Source organism: Myotis davidii, unplaced genomic scaffold, assembly GCF_000327345.1.
Source record: "Myotis davidii unplaced genomic scaffold, ASM32734v1 scaffold69, whole genome shotgun sequence".
Lineage (NCBI taxonomy): Eukaryota > Metazoa > Chordata > Mammalia > Chiroptera > Vespertilionidae > Myotis > Myotis davidii.
In genome coordinates, this window is record NW_006300363.1 from 498,830 (window position 1) to 505,047 (window position 6,218).

The 6,218-nt window shown below is 48.9% G+C and overlaps 1 protein-coding gene across 1 annotated transcript in view; it reads right to left on the reverse strand.

Annotated features, from left to right (window-relative positions):
• Positions 1-333, reverse strand: part of PRKAR1A (protein kinase cAMP-dependent type I regulatory subunit alpha) — an 18,474-nt gene extending 18,141 nt beyond the window's left edge. Inside the window, exon 1 of the mRNA XM_006776657.2 lies at positions 185-333. The gene's annotated coding sequence lies outside the window, so the exon portion shown is untranslated. The remainder of the gene's footprint in view (positions 1-184) is intronic.
• Positions 334-6,218: the final 5,885 nt, after the last annotated feature.

Here is a 6,218-nt window from a genome sequence, read left to right on the forward strand (position 1 = left end):
TCTGCCGCCCCTTCTAGGAGGACCCCTTCCCCGCCCCTCCTGGTCCTGGAATCGTACCCCTTCTGCTCTTCTTTCCTTCTTAACTCCCCCGTTTTCTGCCGCCCTTTTCTCACTCCCGCCTCTTCGCCGTTTCCCCACTCTTTCTAGCCCGGCGCTCCCTTCCTGTTCACCTGTCCCTCCTTACCTGCCCCTCTCGGGATGCCTCAGGGTCCCCTTTCTTCTTCCCGCAGCTCTTGGCTCCCGCTCCGCGCGGCTTTCGGGAGCTCCCTTCTCTCCTCCGTTCCTGTCCTTCCTTTTCCTCTCCTCTCCTCCCTCTCCCAACCCTCACTCCCGCCGCCTCCGCCTTTTCTCTCTCCTTTCAATCCCACGCCCCCGATCCCACCCCCAGCCCACGTGGGGCGTCTCGGATGTCAGGTGGTCGGCTCCGCCCCTGCAGGGGAGGACGCGGGGCCCCGCGGGCTCTTTGGGTTCCTCTTCCTTGGGACTCTCCATGCTTCCTGGACTTGTAAGTCTATTTCTTTTATCAGGTAGGGGAAGATAGTATCTCCTTACACTATCTTTATATTTTTGGATTCTTTTTTCTTTTTGCTCTTCTGATTGGGTGTTTTTTGCTTCTTCGTATTTCAAATCTTTGACTTTCTTGTCTTGGCAGATCGGGCTGCTCTCCCCTCCGGGGATGCTGTCGTCAGTGGAGGCCACGCCGACCCCGTGGGCACAAGACACCGGAAAGGATGTTGTCAGGGTCCAAAATTGGCCTGAGTCCTTCTAGGACATGAAATACCACCCCCACCGCCCCCGCCCCCCCATCACGCCCTAGCCCGTGTGGTGAGAAGTACAAAGCGTGCAGATGGGCACCAACGCTCCGTGACCACACGAAAAATCTCAACTGCCCGCAAAAGCTGCACCGATGGAGGATGACTGGGGGAGGGGGAGCGACTTGACTCCTTCAGCCATTCCCCCCACCCCCCCATCAGCGTATCTGCCCCTGGAGGAAGAAAGGGGGAGCAGGGAACAGGTTTCTACAAATAAAGTCGCTCAGTGAATACAGAAGGCCCCTGGAGTACACGGATCCTTGGGTCTGACTGGTGCCTGTGGCACTCGCATGGTATATGCCTCCAGGGCTGTAGGTGTAAACACAATGGATTTAAAACCGAATTCAAAGCCCTGCCTACCCAGGTGGCTCCGTGGTTGAGCACGGACCTATGAACCAGGAGGTCACCATTGGATTCCTGGTCAGGGCACAGGCCCAGGTTGTGGGCTGGATCCCCAGTGTGGGGCGAGCAGGAGGCAGCTGGTCAATGATTCTCTCTCATCATTGATGTTTCTATTTATCTTCCCCCTCTCTGAAATCAATAAAAATATAGATTTTAAAAATAAAGTAAGGTTGAATGCATAAACTATCTCACTAATAATTTTTATATTGATTCCAGTTTGAAATGGTAATAGTTGGATGTGTTACATTAAATGTGACTAAAATTAATTTTGCCTTTTTTTGGCTTTTTAAATGTAGCTATTAGACAATTTTTAATTTCGTATATTGCTGGTGTTCTATTTCCGTTGGGCAGCACTGATGTAGGAGGCCAACTGCTCCCCTCGCTCCACTGGGCTATAATAAGCGTCCTGCTCATTAGAATATTCTAGTTAGGTATGGTTATCCCCCTGCTTTCTGCGAGAGGAAGCACAGGCAACATCAGAAAAACCGATTATGCCTACAGGGGGGACATGTAAGAGGCAAGTTTCTCCTCCCCCAGCTCGGTACCCCTACATGTTGACCCTTGGCCTTTTGCCAGGGATGGGTGGCATGGGGGATTAAAGACAGAACCCGAGTCATATAGGATTTCACCCTTGTCAGTACAAAGAAGCGCTAATAAACTGAACCCTGAGCTGGCAAGCAGGACAGGGAATTCGATAGCATTGAGCAGGCCCGGTCCTGTTCGGAGAAGAAAACAGTTCAGTCAGATTAATCTGAGTTGGGTTTCAGGCTCTGCCATCTCCAGCAATTGACTTAATCTCCATGAGCCTCAGTTTCCTCAATTATAAAAGGATACGCAGGGCTGTGTTAAATGACCTGGTAAAGAACATAATGGCAAACACAGACATAGCACTTACCGTGTTCCTGGCACTGTTCTAAGTGCTTTACACATAACAATTAATGTAATCCTCATAATCACTCTCTGACGTAGGTATTTTTATTACTGTTATTGTTACAGAAGGAAAAGGGGGCGTGGAAGAGGTAAGTGACGTGCGTGCAAAAGGCTGCACGGGCAGTGGTCTTAATCACGCCCCTTCACAGCATGCATCTATAATAATAAAAGTGTAATATGCTCATTAGACTAGACAGCCTAATGACCTTCCGGATGTCCTTCCGGATGAAGCCAGGGCTGCGAGGGCCGAGCCCCTTGCACGAATTTCGTGCACCGGGCCTCTAGTGTATAAATAAAGTGCCCGGCACAGGATGGGGCACCTACATAAATGTTAGTGTGCCTCCCACATTTCCTCCCCTTGCTAAAGAGTGACCTAAACTGTAAGAGCTGTACTGTGTCCCCACCGTCAGTGTTACCTCCCTAAGACCATCAAGACACTTAGAAGAAGGAAACACCACGGAGGACATGGAACTGAGTGCTTTGAGTGGCAGCTGCTTCCTTGCTAAGGCCCTGGTGTGCGTGTCCCTTTCAGCTGCACTCAGTCCAGCCCACCGGCCACTTCCTGTGTCAGTCGTGCCCAACCTTGTTCTGGCTGCCAAACCCTCCTAGGCTGGGGCTTTACGAGACAAAACGGGAATCGGGCAGTGGCTGGTTGAGCCTGGGGAAGAGTTGAGGGAGACAGCTGTTCTGGAAAACCATGCAGCCTCGGTGGCTTCCCAGTGATGTGCATGCTCCTTCGGTGCCCCTGTGACGTTGTGAGAATAACAGCTTGAAGCTACATTTCAGAAATGATCATTGCTCCACCTTCGTGCCTGTGGTCCCCCTTCTCCAGAGGCCCTCTGCCCTTGATCCCGAGGTCTGATGGCCTGTTCTGTGGCCTGTGTCCTTGGAACGCTCAACAAAGCAAGCTTCTAGGGTAGTGGGGTTGTTAAGTAAACACTTCTCTTTAAAGCAAACTTCCTCAGTTGCTGTTACAATGTTTGTGAAACAAGAGCAAACAATTTGAAAACCAAATATCAGCAGTGCGTTTAGTAGGGAGAAGTCGAACTAAGAACCAAATCACAAAAAGAGAGAATATTCTGGTGGCCCGTTTCTTCGTGTTTCTTATGCTTAAAGCTTCCGTTGGCCGAGGACAGGCCCACAGATTTGAGGTTTCCAAAGGGAGCTTTTCAGACGATCCACACCTGTGTGTGGTGTGCAGTGGCGCTGAGGATTCATGCTTCCCGTGGAACCCAAGGTTTGGTTTTCAAACTTAACTCAGTTCCAGCGAGCATGCAAATGCCAAAAGTCTCCCTACTTTTCTCCCTGGCAGAAGCTTATCTAAACAGAGAATGGGTGCTTATCTTGTGCGTGACTGAAAATATCAACCACAAAACCAGAGGAGTGGCAAGCTAAAGAGATTTCCAAGTACAAAGTATCTTCAGCCAAAACATGTCTTCATCCGAAATAGCATCTGTAAATCCACAATGTGCAACAAGACAGTACTCTCTTAGGTTTTCCAGAGAAACATCGCCCATGGAATGTATAAAGGGAGAGAAAGGAATATATTTTAAGGAATTGGCTCATGTGGCTGGGAACCCTGGCGAGGCTGAAGTCTGAAGGGCACACCAGCAAGCTAGAAACCCAGGGAAGAGGTGATGTTGCCACCTTGAGTTTGAACGAAGTCTGGAGATAGAACTTTTTCCTCGGGGAACCTCCATCTTTCTTCTTAAGGCCTTCAAGGCCCTTGATTGGGTGAGGCCCATCCTCAAGATGGAAGGTGATCTGCTTTACCCAAAGTCTACTGATTAAAGGCCAATCACATCTGAAAAATACCTTCTCAACAACGTCTAGACTAGTGTCTGACCCAAAACTGGGGACCATGGCCTAGCCATGCTGATATGTAAAATTACTCATCACCAGTATGAAACTCTTCTGAAGGTTCTTTCTGAATATCCATTTTCTATACCTATACTATTTCCAACTAATGCTAAGGCTTTAAAAAATAGTGATTGGGCCCAGCTGGCATGGCTCATTGTTTGAGCATCGATTTATGAACAAAGAGGTCACGGTTCGATTCCCGGTCAGGGCATTAAAAAAAAAAAGTGATTGTTCTGTCACCCACAGAGACCTTTTGAGTGTGTTGACTAGGGTCAAATTGATGAAGTCAACAAATCTTATTCATGTACCTCTGTTAGCATAGCATTTAACTGACTACATATCTATTCCTATTCCAGGAAATAAATCAACCTCTCTCTCTCTCTCTCTCTCTCTCTCTCTCTCTCTCTCTCTCTCTATATATATATATATATATACACATTTGTCATCCTATTTTAGGGTGCTCACAGATCTCAAAGCCCATCCCCCATAGACACCAGGTTCAGAAGCCTTTAAAAATGTTTCCTGAGCCTCTATGCAGCAGGCTCTAGGTGTCAGGGATGCAGAGATGAAGAACTATGGCCCATCCTCAAAAGCTCATAGTGTCAGGGGACCAGCAAGAACGTGGTGCAAAAGGGTCAGGGCAATTCACAGCGCAGGTGGGAGACTGGCCACCAAGATGGCACTTCGATCGGCCATCAGGGCGGGCCTATGCTCATAGCTGTTTCTCCACGTTTGCATGGACCAGACTAAATAATCAGGAAGCTGTCACGCAGCTTAATGTTCACTTGAAACTTGGATCAAAAGGTGCCGGGAAAATATAGGGACCGTCAAGACTGCATTGTCACTAACTGCTTGTCCACTCACATCTCACAGGGCAGATCCTGAATCATGTCCTTACCCAGCCACACCACACTGTGATTTTTAAAAATATATATATTTTTATTGATTTCAGAGAGGAAGGGAGGGAGAGAGAGAAACATCAATGATGAGAGAGAATCATTGATTGGCTGCCTCCTGCACGCCCCCCACTGGGGATCGAGCCCACAACCCCAGCATGTGCCCCTGACTGGAATCAAACCTGGGACCCTTCAGTCCACAGTCTGATGCTCTATCCACTGAGCCAGACCAGCTGGGCCACAGTGTGATTTTGAGTGTTGTCCCCAACTGGCGCATTTTCCCCAGCTTCTTCTCATGTCTTCCCAGAAGCTCTGTGCGTCACCCAATATGCATTCAACAGAGTCCTTTTCTATGCAGGTCACCTAGGGTCTGTGTCTTTGCTTCCCTGCAGAGCTCTGACTGACAGAAGTCCCGCATCCTGTCCTGGACAATAACAGTATAAAAGTCTCCTGGCTCCTGTGTGGATAATTAGGAAACAGCCTATTCGCTTATGTGCAGTCTTCACGTCATCCAAGAAGGGAAGACCCTGAGAATGACCATGGCCACCCAGCCAATAGGCACAACTGCATGGAGAGCCCAGGCTGGCCACGCTTTGGCCAACTCGGACCCATGCTCACCTGACGGTGGCAGCCCAGAGCAGGTGAGCCCATTTTACAGCTCACTGGCCGCTCCTCACTCCACAGCTCAGTGGCCATCTATTTTGTGTAGAGGACCGTCACAAAAAATTCTCGGGGGGAGGGGGGAGCGACCAAAGGGTCCCAGGTTCGACTCTGGTTAAGGTCACAAATCTTAGTTACAGGCTCCTCCCCAGCCCGGATCCTGGTTGGAACACGTGCAGGAGGCAATCAATCGATGCTTCTCTCATATCAATATTTCTCTTTGTTTTTCCCTCTTTCTTCCGTTCTCTCTAAAAATCAATGGAAAAATATCCTTGGATGAGGATTAAAAAAGAAATTCTCTGTAACTTGAAGAAAAGCATAAAAAATGTCCCAACACCTGCACTGAGAAACCCTGATACCTTTCCCACTTTGAAATAAACATTCTATATGTGATGGCCTTCACAGTGGTTATTGGTGAGCCTTAATAAGCAGCGTTGGCTGGCCCTTCTGGGCGGAATCCTGGCTCGCTGACCAGCCCTGCCTGCTCCTAGATTTGGATGCCAGGATGGAATTCGGTGCCCCTTTTCTGAATGTTTTCTCATCCGTGGTTGCTGAATTGGTCTTATCTACTTATTTCCCTCGTCTTCCTCCCTCTCCTGCCTCCATAGTGCCCCTGCCCTCTGGATTGAGTTTGGCATTCTGGATTTTCAGCTAACCT